Below are 15,983 nucleotides of genomic sequence, written 5' to 3'. Positions count from 1 at the left end.
AAGGCGCCCTTGGACACTCTCGAGCCATGTGTCCCTCCTGCCCACACCTGAAGCAGGCTGTAGTCCCAAAGCGACACACTCTCCTGTGCGGCTTACCGCACTTCATACACTCTGCACCGCCTGAACCTGAGCTCGAGCCACTTCCCAAACCCAGACCTGACTTCAAGCGATTCCAGAACTTGTTCTTCTTTGACCTTTTGAGGCCTCTGTCTCCCTTTTTACTGCCTGAAGCTGCTGCACTCTGAGAAGAAGGATCTAGCTTTCCCCCTCCTGGGGTCTTGGAACCTGAAGACTGTGCCCCGGACTGCTTAACTGTCCCATGAATAATGGCACTAGCCTCCATTTTTCTAGCTGCATCCACTATGACATGGAAGCTTTCCCTCTCTGCTGCTAGGATCAGGGAGGAATACCTGGGATGAAGCCTCATGGTATACCTCTTTGCTTTCTTCTGATCTGTGTCATAGGCCTGACCTGCATATGGCAACAACTCCAATAACTTATCAGTGTACTCATCGACACTCATATCCTCAGACTGCCTCAGCTGCTCAAACTCTATCATCTTCAGCTCTATGGAACTATCTGGAAAAGCCCACCCAGCAAATTCATTAGCAAACTCCTCCCAAGACATGTTATCCATCCTAGGGTCCACATAATTAGTAAACCACTCCTTTGCTTTCTTGCATTTCAGAGTGAACCCCGCCATCTGAATGGCTCTAGTATCATCTGCTTCCAGCTCATCTGCTATCATTTTCACCATTTTCAGATACTCAAACGGATCACCTCCTGTTTTAAACTTAGGAGCATCCAGTTTTAAGTAATCTGTCATCTTTACCTTGCTCCTCTTCGGCGAGCTAGGTTGAGGTGTTTGGATAACAGGGACAACTGGTTCTACTGGTGGCAGAGAAGGTACAACACTTACTGGATAAGGAGTTGCTGGACTTGGGAAAAAGGGTGAGGGTGGATACATAGGGTACTGTGGATATAGTGGGTAAAAAGGAGGATATGGCATGAATGTGGGATATGGGTTAAAGCTAGGGTAATCCGATGTACCTCCCATTGAATACCCTGGGCCTTGAAAGAAAGGCTGATATTGGGGTGGATAACCAAACCCCGAGGCCTGAGCGCCTCCCTGAGACTCTCCCATACCTTCCTCAGACATGCCAACACCCACACTTCCTTTTCTCTGGTCCACATCCATAGCCTCCCTCACATCCTCCGGCTCTTCACCCTGAATAGTTCCTCTTCTGCTTGCATCAAAAGACCTTCTAGGGTCCCTTGATGTACCTTATCTACTTGTCCTGCTGGACCTTGCCCTTGGCAAAGCAAGGGGACGGGCATTCATGCCTTCATCCTCAGGTGGAACTCCAGTTAATCATGTAGATTGACGAGTACCTCGCATTCTGACTTCTGAAAACACAACACATTCACATAAACATTAGCATCATATGGTCCATGTAGAAACACATGAACCCCATAACATTCATAACATATCATGATGGCACATGCAAAAAGTCATGGCATTTCACATCATTATGCAAGACAGGACTATACATCCTATCCTAGTGGACATGATTGATCCTATTGTGCTTGCCCTTCTATGACCTCTATGAGCCCAACACTCGGTAGGTCCGACCATATGAATCTAGAGCTCTAATATCAATCTGTAACTACCCGGTGACCGGACCGCTACCGGTTCTAGGATTCAGATCGACTTAAGGTCGCCGGAACCCGTAGCAAGCCTACTATGCATTCTGTAAACCTGGTAAATCCCATACATGATCAACAATTTCCATAAAAATTTGAAACGTTACATCTACCAAGCTTAATCGGTGCATGCACACTATCTCTGTAAACATAAAACCCCATACTAGAGCCCTCATCAAATGCTCTAGTTGGGTCATCATTTCATATATTAAGCTTGGTCCTCAACATATATCATTATAAAATATAATAATATACAGATCATGTACAAAAGGGATCTACCCACTCTAGGGCCAAGCACAATGCTATCATTAATACATTACATGACTATACATCATTTTTACAATACATGTCCACTACCACTATTACATAACTTTTCTCTTGAAGCTATCCCATGCTATCCCTAGCCCTACATACCTGGGGGTTAAGGAGAGGGGTGAGCTACTAGAGCCCAGTGAGTAGAGCAATAATAAAATCAATAAAACATGCTTCCATGAAATGCATCACATCACAAACAATTAACCTCACGGATGGACTGGTCACCAATAACCGTCTACAGATCGTAACATATCCACTGTGCCAGGGGCGATTAGGCCACACCTGGTCTTCTCTTACTCTGTGCCAGGGGCGATTAGGCCACACCTGGTATTTCCATCTCAACTCATATCATATCATATCACATAGAGGGCTAAAGGATTCTCTAATATCCATCCACATCAACAACATATTATGCAATGCATCAGAATCGTGAATACTAATGCAAACATCCTATCATATATACATGGCATTTGTGATGCATGAGTCATGCATACTACTGCAAATAACCTAACATATATACATGGCATTTATGATGCATGAGTCATGCTAAAACCTTTCATTTAATTTAAAACATAGTTCAGTTCTATTTACCTCTAGTAGACGCTGGAATATCTCTGAACCAGCTAACACTGAGGGTCTCCTTGGTTCCTCGAGTCCGATCCTACACAGGTGGACTCAAATGAGGTACCGACATACTCTATCATAACTCTAAACATTCCCCCAAAAACCCCCTTAAACATCTCAAATATGCATGGAAAAACAAGCAAAGGAAGGCTGGACAGGGGACTTTCGGCAGCAGGTTCGGCGGCCGAAGGTCCCTCCAGAGCCGAAAGTCAGGCATTTTCGGAGGCAGGGTTCGGCAGCCGAAAGTGCTTCCAGAGATGAAAGTCACAACCTTCAGCGGCATGTTCGGCAGCTGAAACTCTACTCCAGAGCCGAAAGTCCAAACTTTCGGGGGCGGGTTTAGGCGGCCAAAACAGCCTCCTCAAGGGGTTCGGCGGCCGAACCTGAGTTCTCCAGGAAGGCAGAACTCGATTCAACCTTAAGTCTCCAGCCTCCAAAACCTCTCCAAAACATGCACAACTCACAACCAAGCTCTCAAACACATGCATATACCCTTCTTCATGCATATAGGGGCTTAGAACTAGCTCAAACCCCCCAAAACAACACATATACACACATATGGCTTATGATCAACATAACCCTACCCATGCAAACCATACAAAAAAACACACTTAAACCCTTCAAAACTCACTTAAAATATCAAGAAAGGTGAGGATCCATGCTTACCTCTTGAAGATCGAGAGGATTGATGGTCTAAACTTGGAGATGCAAAGGAAAACAGATCCAGAACCTCCAAGCCTCACAACTTAGCTTCTTTGCTCAAAAACTTCAAAACCAACATGAAAACTACTTAAAACTTGCTCAACTTGAAAGAAAACCAAGAAATCAACCAAAGGAGGTCAAGAACTCACCTATACCCGAAAAGAGAGAGAAAACTCACCTCAAATCCGGATAAGGGACCCTTTTATAGGTGGCCGGTCAACCACCTTCGGCAGCCAAAGCTGCCTCCACAGCTTCACCACGTTCGGAAGTCAAACTTGGGTTTCGATGGCAACGAAAGCAAGCCACCTTCGGCGGCCGAAAGTGAGGTTCGGCGGCCGAATCTTGCATTTCTCTCCTTGGTCTTTTCTTCTCAAAAACTCAACTTTTCTTAATCAAAACACTAAAAACATGCAAAAATATTTTAGAAAACCTTTCTTCTACCCTTCTAGATAGCTCCGACATCCTTGAATTTCGAATTCCAACGGAGATTCCGCCGGAAAGTAGGAATTTCGACGCCGGGGTCTAGCCGGGTATTACAACTGGGACTGCGATTTACTCGAGAGAGTGCATTGGCAACATTGTTTTCCCGACCCGGCTTCATATTCATAGCCTAGTAATTTAGCCACCCACTTTTGTTGTTTGAGCATTGTGATACATTGATCCAACGAGTGCTTAAGACTATGTTGGTCAGTATGGATATAGATTTTTTGCCCTGTAAGTAAGGTCTCCAGGTTCAAATGTCTTGGATTATAGCTAACATCTCTTTGGCATAAATCGACCAATTTTGCTTGTTGATTCCCAAAGCCCGGCTCATGAATGTGATTGGCTTCCGGTCTTGCATGAGAATTACACCAATTCCTCCACCCAAAACATCTATTTGATAATAAATGGCTCTTGAAATTTGGCATAGCAAGTGGGTGTGTGGTGATCATGGTTGTTTTAAGATCTTAGAAGGCATTTTCGGCTTCCTCACTCCATCCAAATTACCCTTTGTTCAACATATTGGTGAGAGGTCTAGTAATAATACCATAATTATGGAAAAATTTCCTATAATATTCTGTTAGGCCTAAAAATCCACGTAATTCAGAAACATTAGTGAGCCAAGGCCAATCCAAGATAATTTCAATTTTACTTTGGTCTACTTTTACCCTACAATGGAGTGATAATATGTCCCAAATACTCCAATTATGGCAATCCAAATGTTTCAAAAGTTTTTTTAACATGTTCAATATGCATGGTCCATTTGAGGCTGTAAATCAATATGTTATCAAAGAAGACTAGTATGAATTTTCGAAGATAGGGCCAAAAGATAGAATTCATGATTGCTTGGAAGGTGGATGGTGCATTACAAAGGCCAAAAGACATGGCAAGATATTTATAATGTCCATTGTGAGTATGGAAGGTAGTTTTAGGTATATATGAAGGTTTTATGCATACCTAGTGATACCCAGCTTTCAGGTTAAGTTTGGTGAAATGAGTGGCCCCGTGGAGTTCATCAAGCATGTCTTCGACAATTGGTATGGGAAATCTATCTTTGGTTGTCATAGCATTAAGGACTCGATAATCAGTGCAAAATCGCCTAGAGCTATCTTTCTTTTTAACCAACAATAAAGGAGATGAAAATGGACTAGTACTTGCTCTAATTAGTCCCAATTTTAACATGTCATGAATTTGTTCTTCAATTTCGGCTTTTTGAAAATAGGCGTACCTGTATGGTCTGACATTAATGTGTTCAGTGCATTCTTTCAAGTTGATATGGTGGTCCACTTCCCTTGATGAAGGAAGTGTCGAAGGTTCTTTAAACAAGTCATGGTACTATTCCAATAATTGCTTCATTTCTAGGTGAACTTTGCATGGCAGATCCTTGGCAGTAGTTTGGAGACAAATAGGAAGCACTGAATTCCCTTGTTGGACATCCTTTTCAATGGTTTTTGTTGGTGCAGCTTCAATGCACTATGGACCAATCCTTGTAACTTATAGGGCTGTTTATTCCACTGGAATTCTATGGTTAATTTGTTTCAATTACATATAACAGTGCCCAATTGAGACAGCCAATGGATTCCTAAAACCAAGTCCAACCCAATTAATGGCAAGGCATATAGGGTAAGGGCAAAAGGAATACCTTGAAGTGAGATTGAAATATTGTCGAATTTGCCCTGGCATTTGAGTAGCTTCCCATTAGCAACCTTGACTTCGAAGGACCCTGTAGGTGTGACTGACAGTTGTGGCATGGAAGTTATTTTCTCACTTATAAAGTTGTGAGTTGATCCACTATCAATTAGGACTACCACTTGGTAGGAGTCAATTTTTGCCATAACTCGCATGATGTTGTGATTTGTCCACCCTAGGTCTTCTTGCATGCCATCCAGGTTCTAGCAGTAGTAGTCGAGGTCCTTTGTGTTGGGTTTTGATCGGATTAAGTGTAGCGAAAAAAATAGAAAAATAAATTTTTTCACTAATATGAGTCACGTTTAAATGAAGAAAGCAATAATAATTAAGGAGAAAATAAATACATTTTGTTTTCTTTGCAACAAAATATGAAATCGTTTATTTTGGTTGAGTTGTTGCAAACCACAAACCATTCAAATGACTGGTCTCTAATGATATCCACACAAAATAGCAATCGAAAAATCTTAGAACAGTTCTAAGGGATTGAGAAAGGGAGAGGTTTTGAGTGCTAGCTCTCTACCTATTCTACAAATTCTAGATGCTCTCAAAAGGGTTTTTGCCGAGAGTCACCTAAGCTCTCATAAGATGCCTTTTATACTAAAACTTAGAGTTTCAGTATAATAGTATTTATTTATTTATTTAACTAACTAAATAAATAAATTACAACTATGGTTCAGAATTTTAAAATACAAGCCACATAAATTTTAGACAATTTTAATTAAATCCTTAATTAATTAGATCAAAATTATAATTTTTTCACATTATAATTTTATTCCGATGTCAATTTATATGCAATTAAGTCCTACTTAATTTAATTTCTCGTTTTAGTTGCTCATGCAATTTTTTATATGTGTGACCCATTAGGTTCTAAATATGTTGACAACAAATATAATTAACTAATTAATCAATTTGAAGGTCAAGAATACTATTTAGCAACATGTCAAGACTACTCAAATATTCAGAATATTAAAAGTGATTTTTGACTTAATCTTTCTGCACATGGTTTATCGGTGTAACTAATATCTCTTCATCATAAATGTCCCGATTTAACATTTAATGCATGGAACGTGTGTTAAATCATATTAGTTCTCATTTAGTAGTCATTAACCTATTGAATGAAATTCCAAATCTCATTTGCTAATTTCATTTCACCTTACGCAAGGATTTCATGATCAATGCTAGCAAGAGAATAAATGGGACATTTCCTAATTTAACCTAGAGTGATGAGTTCTATCTCAATCTCACAAATACCTTCATACCGTTCCTAATATATCCAATTCATCCCCATTTGTTACTCATGAACCAAGCAATGTATAAGATGAATCAAAATATATAAAAGTCTCTTTTTAAGATTATTTATTGATTTCAAGTTAAAAGATCACTTACATAACCATCACTTGACTAATCCATAGACACAAATTATTTTCCATATGGATTTCTATGGATTTCTCAGGTGGGTCAATTCAGTGCGCTTATTCATAAAAGAAGCACCAACTTATTAGTTTTAGATATCTCACATATCTCAACCTATAAGATCAATTGTTTTCTCTAAAAGGAAAGAAAATAATATGTACTAGTCTCAACAACTCTAATAATTGTCCAATTATGATAAGAATATTTAAAGACATTACTTAAATACAACTTAAATCTCATAATTATAACCACATTATAATTTCTTTTATACAATAATATAGTCTAATGGATTTTATCTTTACTCAAGGTTCAATTAAATTAACATTAAAAATAAATAACTGCCTTTATAAAATTGTATTTAAATACTTAAAATATACAAAATATATGAACAATAATATCTAACTACACAGATTGACTGTAGGGCATATTACTAACAATCTCTCACTTGTACTAAAGCCAATCACTCATATGACTTATCATATAAGTATAAATGCGGTAATTATATTTGTAATACCCGGCTAGAGTCCGACATCGGAATTCTACTTTCTGATGGAGTTTCGGATGTCGGAAGTCTTTAGAAGGGTGAGAGTGATGTTTTTCTAACATGTTTTGGTATGTTTTATAGTTTTAAAGCATAAAGACATGAGTTTTTGAGTGAAATGAACCAAGGCAGAAAAGCCAGGTTCGGCCGCCGAAGTTGAGGTTCGGCCGCCGAACATGCATGGCTTTTGGTTTCACGTGTGGCCGCCGAAGGTGGTTTGGCCAGCCACCTATAAATGGCCCTCAGTCGGTTGAAAGGATAAACATCACCGTTTCTTTCACGTTCTGAGGTGAGACCCTGTCCTTTGTGAGTATTCTTTCATGTTTTCATTCAATCTTGCAAAGATTTGATTAGTTTTGATGGTATTTTGAAGGTTTTAAGTTTAAAACTCAAAGTTGTGAAGTTTGGAGAGTTTGAAGGAGAGGTGCTCCAAAACTCCACGTTAGGATCGTTCATCTTCTTGGTTTCAAGAGGTAAGTGAAGATCCTGAGCTTGTTTTTATGTTTTCTGAAGGTTTTATGTGGTAACCCATCTAGAGCTCTAGTCAGGGGTATAGAGTACAGAGTACAGCGTACAGAGTACAGAGTACAGAGTACAGAGATAGTGCATGCACAGGTTAAGCCTTGGTTCAGAAAAGAGTTTTTATTTTCATAGAAAATGTATGATCATGTATGAGTTTACAGGTACACAAAGAGTATAGCAGGCTTGCTACGGGTTCCGGCGGCCTTATGCCGACCTGAATCCTAGCGCCGGTGACGGTCCATTTTGGGGTCGTTACAATATTTCTACTGGAATAATGCCTTAGTAAGAGAATCTTTAAAATTCTTATTAGTGGAACTCATTTTATCTTCACATCTTTCCTTTCAATGATCTCTCTGATTATTTAAAATCGCCTAAGTACATACTTGGATCTTTAATGAGACCTGGGTTCCTTTGCTTATGCAATGATTCCATTGTTATCACAATTCAATATAACTTGATCAACAATGCTAGAAAGTACACCAAGTTTAGAAATGAACTTTTGATCCAAAACTGTCTCCTTTGCTGCCTAGGACACAGAAATGTACTTGACTTTTATCATAGAATTTGCAATGATCTCTACTTTGGAACCTTTCCAACTCACTGCTCTATCATTTAGAGTAAAATTATAACCAGATTGAGATTTGTTATCATTAAAATCTGATTGGAAATTCACTTCCGAATATTCGTGAACTTTGAGTTCATCGTTCCCTTTAAGTGACATAGCCTGGAATTCCTTCTTGGATTCCTCCATGCTAAACCTTTTACCACTTTGTCAATGTACGTGGATTTGGATAAGCCAAGCAACCTTTTAAATCTATCTTAGTTGCTTCTCCAAAATCCTTCATAAAGAAATTATTGATCAACTAAATCCTTACAGATTGTAGTAATGGAATATCATTTCCTATTATTAATATGTCAACTACATATTTAAAATAAGAAACACAACTCCACTCCCACTAACCTTCTTGTACACATAATTCATCCATACTTTTGACAAAATCAAACTTGTTTGACTGTTTCGTCAAAACTGATGTTCTAACTCCGTGAAGTGTCATGTATACATCTTCAAGAAAATTCTTATTCAGGAATGTTGTTTTGACATTCATTTGCCAAATTTCATAATCATGGTATATTACTTTTGCAAGTAAAATCTTTATGGATTTAAGCATAGCTACTGGTGAAAAGGTTTCATCAAAGTCAACACCTTATCTTTGTCTATAACTTTTAGCAACTAGCTTGGCTTTGTATGTTTGTGCATTGCCATTCATGTCAGCTTTTCTCTTAAAAACTCACTTGTACCCAATGGGTTTTATTCCTTCAAGTGCATCAACCTGTAACGACCCGAAAATCGGACCGCTACCGGCGCTAGGATCCAGGTCGGCTTAAGGCCGCCGGGACCCGTAGCAAGCCTGACATGCAACCTGAAAACCTGTTTAATCCCATACATGATCAACAACATACATAAAAATTAAAACTTTTCTTTCATTCATACACCAAACTCAACCTGTGCATGCACTGAACATAATCATAAATCATAAACATTGGCCCCTCAGTGGGACCTCATCAATGCCCCCAATGGGTGGCATAACATGTGTTGAGTTGGTTTACATAAGCATTAAAAAACCTCTAAGATCATGTATTAAAAGGGATACCATACACATAGGGTCAAGCACAATCTCTAATCCTCAATATCATTACGTTACATAACTATTCATAACTTTACAATTTCATCATGTCCACATTCTATCTATTACATAAAAACGACTTCAATACTCTTGCGGACCTCCTGGTCTACCCTGTACCTGCATACCTGGGGTTAAGGGGAAATGGGTGAGCTACAAGAGCCCAGTGAGCAGAATAGTAAAGCATTTAAAACACATGCTATCATGAAATGCATCACATCACAACTAATCATATCAAGGATGAACTTGTCACCATTTAGCCCTCTACATAATCCAATCATGCCAGGGGCGTAGTGCAGGCCACACCTGGTCTTTCTCTTATACATAACATAACATACATAATCCATGGTGCCGGGGGCGTAATGCAGGCCACGTCCGGTCTTTCTCTTACATAGTGCCAGGGGCGTAGTGCAGGCCACACCTGGACTTCCATATCATATCATCATGTCATAACATATGGGGGCTAATGGATCATTCAACATTCATCCACATCAACAACATATTATGCAATGCAACATATTCGTGATTTCTAATGCAAACAACCTAAAATATCACATGGCATCCGTGATGCATGAACATGCTCAAAACTGGGTTATTTACTTGAAACATAAAGAGTTATTCTACTCACCTCTGGCTAGCTCTGACACTGACAGAAGCAGCTAACTCACTGCTGAGGTCCTCGGTTCCTCGGGTCCGAACCTACACAGGTGGACTCAAATGAGGGACCAAACAACTAGAACATAACTCTAAAAACATCCCCCAAAAACCCCCTAAAACACCTTAAAACAATCATGCAAAACATGCAAAGGAAGGCTGAACAGGGCAGGTTCGGCGGCACCTTCGGCGGCTGAAAGTCTCTCCAGAGCCGAAACCCAGGCAGGTTCGGCGGCACCTTCGGCGGCCGAAAGTCCCAGACAGAGATGAAAGTCTCTTTTCGGGGGCAACTTCGGCAGCCGAAAGGCCTGCCTCCCAGGCAGGTTCGGCGGCCGACCGAAAGTCCTTCGGCTGCCGAACCTGGTTTCTTTCCCTTTGCACAAAACCTCTCCTTCTCATTCTAACATGCATATAACTCATTCAAATCATGCAAATAAACATACATTGGTTTCTAGGGGCTTCAAACTATCTTAAACCCCAACTACAACACACAACAACAACACATTGCTCAAAATCATAACATAAGCTCATAAACTTAACCATAAGCTAAACATGCATTCTACCTCATAGATCTTACATAAAACTTACTTAAAACATGCAATGAGCTTAAGATCGACTCTTACCTCTTGAAGATCGAGAGAGAGACGACCTAAACTCGGAGATGGGAGAGATTTGAGTTCTTGAACCTCAAAGCTCCAAAACTTGCTCAAAACTTGAAAATCTTCAAAACAAGATGAAAACTTGTGAAAATCGTGAAAGATTTGAAGGAAAAGCTCAAAGATTGGTGAGGAATGGCGGAGAGCTCACCTTGGCAGACAATGGGGAGAAAAACTCGCCCGTTTTCGGCTAAGGGACCCTTTTATAGTGGCTGGCCAGGCCACGTTCGGGGGCCGAACGTGCCTCCGCATGCATGCCATGTGTAATACCCGGCTAGTTCAGGCATCCGAATTCTTACTATCCGGTGGACTTCCGGAATGTCAAAGGTTCTAGAAGGGTAAGAGTGAAGGTTTTCTAAAAAGGTTTTAAGTGTTTCAAAGGGTTGATTCAGAAAAGAGTTACGTTTTGAGGAGAAGTGGCCTAAGGAGTTTCTGTCATGTTCGGCCCCCGAATGGTAAGTTCGGCCGCCGAAAGTGCCCAATGTTCGGCCCCCGAAGGTTATGTTCGGCCCCCGAAAGTTGCATGGTTTTGCATGCAGTTTCGGCAGCCGAAACTGGGGTGGTCGGCTAAGTTGTGCATGCTCCTCAGTCCGTGGTTTGGCCAGGTGTTCACCTCCAGATCATGACCAGAGGTTTGGCCACGTCTCCCTTGACTCATCTGCAAGCTTTAATCAGCTTATGCAGAGGGTTGGTCTTTTGCAAAGGGGTTGAACGTTTTTGAGAGAAAAGAAGAGTTGTGAGGGTTTGAAGCTTTGGAGGAGGAGTTGCTGAGTTGGCTGTTCCTCTTCTGTTCTCAAGAGGTAAGGGAAGTCTTTAAACTTGTTTTAATGATTTATAACAGCTTTTAAAGAGGTTAAGGGGAGAGTTATGTATCTAGGTTTAGTTTTGATGTTTTAATGGTGGAAGTATGTATATGTGTTATAGTTGCTGTTTTGTTGGGGTTAGTAGGTAGTTTTGGACCCCTTGGTTCATATACCTGAGTATATGTGAGTGAAGGAGGAGGTATGCATGTATGGAGTGGGGTTGGTGCTTGGCAGGCGTGTTCATGCACGAAGCTGAGTTCTAGATGAACTCAGGTTCGGCCGCCGAAGGGAGGATTCGGCCGCCGAACCCCTTGTGAAGGCAGTTTCGGCTGCCTAAGGTTGCTTCCGAAAGAATGGACTTTCGGCTCTGTCATGCACATTCGGCCGCCGAAGGTGCCGCCGAAGGTGCTCTGTCCAGCCTTCTTTTGCATGTTTATGTGATTGTTTTCAGAGGTTCAGAGGGGATTATAGGGGTTTGTTTAAGAGTTAATAAGAGTATGTTTGACACCTCATTCGAGTCCATTTGTGTAGGATTGGACCCGACAGTTCAGGGAGGTCGTCAGGATTAGCAGTTGCAGCGTCAGTCAGGTTTCTGCTTGCGGAGCAGAGGTGAGTAGAACTAAACTTAATCCTTTTATTAAAGAAACAGAATGCTTTCAGCATAGTTCATGCATCATGACTGGTATGATTTATAGTAGGGTGAGTTGCATTAGAATCACAAAGTTGTTGCATTGTCTTATTCAGTGATAGTGGAAATTGGACCAAGGCGACATCAATAGCCCTTAGAGGGAGTTTTGAGGTCATGTCTAATTCCAGATGATTGGACCCAGGCGACATCAATAGCCCGTCGAGGGAGTTTTGACGTCATGTCCAATCAATGATGTGGAATGTATGAGTTGTGTTGCATTTTCATAAAAGATGTGTATGAATGAACTATTTTCAGTGTTTCTACTCACTGGGCTTTAGAAGCTCATCCCTTTCCCTTAAACCCAGTTTTGCAGGTTCTGTATAGCAGGGAAAATCAGCAACAGCAGAGTGGTGACTAGAAGACTGCATGTGTAATAACCTAGTATGGACATGATGTAAATCCAAGAAATATATGTAAAGGCATGTAATAGCTAGTAAGTCAGTATGATATGGTTTAGAATGTGCTTTTGCCTATTGTCTAGTGGATGTTAATCCCTTGTCTATGCATGTATCCAGTTTTACAGTTTCTTGATGAAAAATGAGTTAGACCAGACTTAATATATGTTGTGTTTTGAAAACCCAGTGAATGATAACTGTGAGGGTTCCCTTGACCCAAGACCAGTGCAAAGGAAAGACCAGGTTTGATTCCTGTGATCCACAGAGTAGACCACTAGAGAAGACCAGGTTTGATTCCTGTGACTCTATGGTAGCCAAGTTAACTTATGATATGCTGACCCTTACAGAGTGGGTTCTATGCTGCAGAGCGCATAGGGTATGGAGGTTACTTGGTAAAGCATCACTGGTGTATTATAGATAGCCAGAGGGCTAGTTCAGATTAGTATATCTGAGCATTTTGGTTCATATGCTTGGACCTACAGAGAGTGTTTTGAAAGGTTAAGTCTGGTTGTTTAAAAGCAAAGTGTTAACAGTTAATAGTCCAGTCGGATCATGTATGGGATTTTAACAGGTACACAGAATTTAGGCTTACTACGGGTCTAGGCGGCCTTAAGCCGATCTGGATCCTAGTGCCGAGCGGTTCGGACCGTTACAAAGAGGGTACCGGTTTCCGGGCTGTTACAGATGGTATCAGAGCATAGGGCCTCATAAGTACGGTGTGTTGAACATTTTTGTTCACGGATTAGAGAGATCCCACATCGGAAAGAGGTTGTTTTAGAAGTCATAGAAAGGCAAAGCACAATAAGTTAAATCATGTCCACTAAGATAGGAAGTTTGTTTTGCATGCTGATGTAAAATGCCATGCTGGATGCTATGCATGTATATGTTCTATGTTCATGTGTTTTTCATATGAACTATATGTGTGCTAATGTTTGCTTATTTGTGTTTTGTGTTTTCAGAAGAGCTAAGATGAGTGGAAGTAGTCCTCAGAGTGATTCAGATCCGTCGGAAGGGTCTTTTGATGATAGTAGCAAAGGAATGAATCTAGAATCAGAAAATAGGAGAGAGCTAGAAGTGGATGTGCAAAGTAGGGATGTAGGTGTTCAGGTGAATTTAGCTGAAGAGACTTTAGAGGATACTCAGACCAAGGATTCTAGGATAGGAGAGAATGAATCCTCCACCTGGAGTACAGCTACCTGGAAAGGAGCAAAGTGGGGGAAAGCTACAAAGAAAAAGGTTAGGGGCCTTAAAGGGTCAAAGAAGAATACAATAGGGACTAGTGGTGCTGGTCCAAGTTCTGGTATAGGCAAGCCACAATGTTTGAGGTGTGGTAGATTGCATGCGGGAATCTATCGTGTAGGGATAATAGGATGTTATCGGTGTGGACAGAAGGGGCATGTGATTCGTGAATGTCGTATGATGCCTTGGATGGTTCGGTCCCAGCGGACTTTTTCAGGTAGAAAGGTTCAGCAGGGAATAGCACCCTCAGATCCAGTGGTGCCAGGTATGCTCTTTTTGAGAGTTTTGATGTATATGTTTGTTTTGGTGAATCCTAGTAGGATTGAAAGTAATAGAATGGACTAGAATTACATGTTCAGAGTAAAAATGAGAGAAAAGTTAATAGCTAAGAGTTAACGAAGTTAAAGAAAGAAAGTATCAGAAAAGAGTTAAAGCGAGAGTTGTGGTATAAGATGCTATGTTTCAGGTTTCTCTAATCCCAGGCATAGTGAGAATGGTTCTCTCACGTAAGAAGGAAAGGGAAGTAAGATAAAAGCAGAAAGAAAAGTGGGATAGATGAAAAAAAAAAGTTTAGCGTAAGTCTGGGAATAGGTGGTAGTTGAGGCAGAGGAAAAGGTCAGTCTTTTCTTCAGTGGATTCCCGAGAGAAGTTCCATTTGCTTTAGCTTGGATCTTCACCCTGACTCAGTAAGAGGCTGCTACATCATATACGGTGACGTCAGGTACGTTCACTAGTAATGAGATGTGTATGCTAGTTGTTTTGAACCCCAGTGTCTTCGCTTTTCTTGTTGCTTAGTGAGCCGATGATAGCATGGGTTTGGTGACTTCTGGGCTTAGAGTGTTTTTCTTGGGTCAATGGACCTGAATGTGATCCATCTGAGGTAGAGTCAGTCAGTTCAGTTCAGAGTTTGTGGTGAGTAGATGCAATCCAGCTGACCTTATGGTTCTAGAGGTGACTGTATGATGTCCTTCTAGGGCGGATTGATGCATTACTCATGGTACTACCTGTGTCCATAGAGACAAGGTAGGGAAATTGGATGGGTCAGGCAGTCCTTTAGGGGGACAGAGTATAGGTGCCTAGAAGTTTGATATCAGTCCTACAGGCTCATCGTTATACAGGAAAGGTTGTCAGCGGGTTCTCTTAGCTCTTGTGAGCAAGTTTGTCAGGACAGGGAATCAGTCTCAGTGCCCTTTTCTAGTGAGTACTAGATGTTTCCCAGGTAGGCTGTCAGGTTTACCATCTGTCAGGGAGGTAGGATTGGAATGAGAATGGTATCTAGACGCGGAACCATTGCTTCCTCTCTTTCCTCTACAGAATGGCACCTGCAGAGAGAGAGCTAAGAATAGTCAGGATAGTGGAAAAGAGGTTTGGTAGTTAAGGGTTTTATCTGACTTAGTACCTCACCCTGGTATATGCACAAGTTGGTGTGGGAAACGAAAGATGAATCCTTAAGGTTTTGCTCTGATAGGTTAATAGATCAGTGAGTTCAAGCTGGTAAGTACGAACCAAGTTTTCCTTGTTAGGATTGATGATCTTTTAGCTGCTCTGATCAAAGCTGTTTATGGTTTTGGTGTGATCAAAGTTTTGAATGCTACCATTTGAGAGTTTGGAAGTAAAGGCTAGAAAAGAGGTTGGTTAAGAAAAGATAAAGAGAAAAAGGAATAAGGATCAGCGTAGCGCAGCGAAAGCTGTAGAGGTCCGAAAAAGGATTTTGCAGTATGGACTCAACTCAGGAAAATAGAGATTCAGGAATTCTCTCTTTCGAGAGAAGTGGTAGGCTTTCTATGTTTATCTGTTTGTTTTAACATTCGAGGACGAATGTTTTTTTTAAGGGGGGAAGAATGTAATACCCGGCTAGTTCAGGCATCCGAATTCT

The sequence above is a fragment of the Manihot esculenta genome, chromosome 8 (assembly GCF_001659605.2).
Source record: "Manihot esculenta cultivar AM560-2 chromosome 8, M.esculenta_v8, whole genome shotgun sequence".
Lineage (NCBI taxonomy): Eukaryota > Viridiplantae > Streptophyta > Magnoliopsida > Malpighiales > Euphorbiaceae > Manihot > Manihot esculenta.
The sequence above is the reverse complement of the archived record's forward strand: the minus strand, read 5'-3'. Positions refer to the sequence as shown.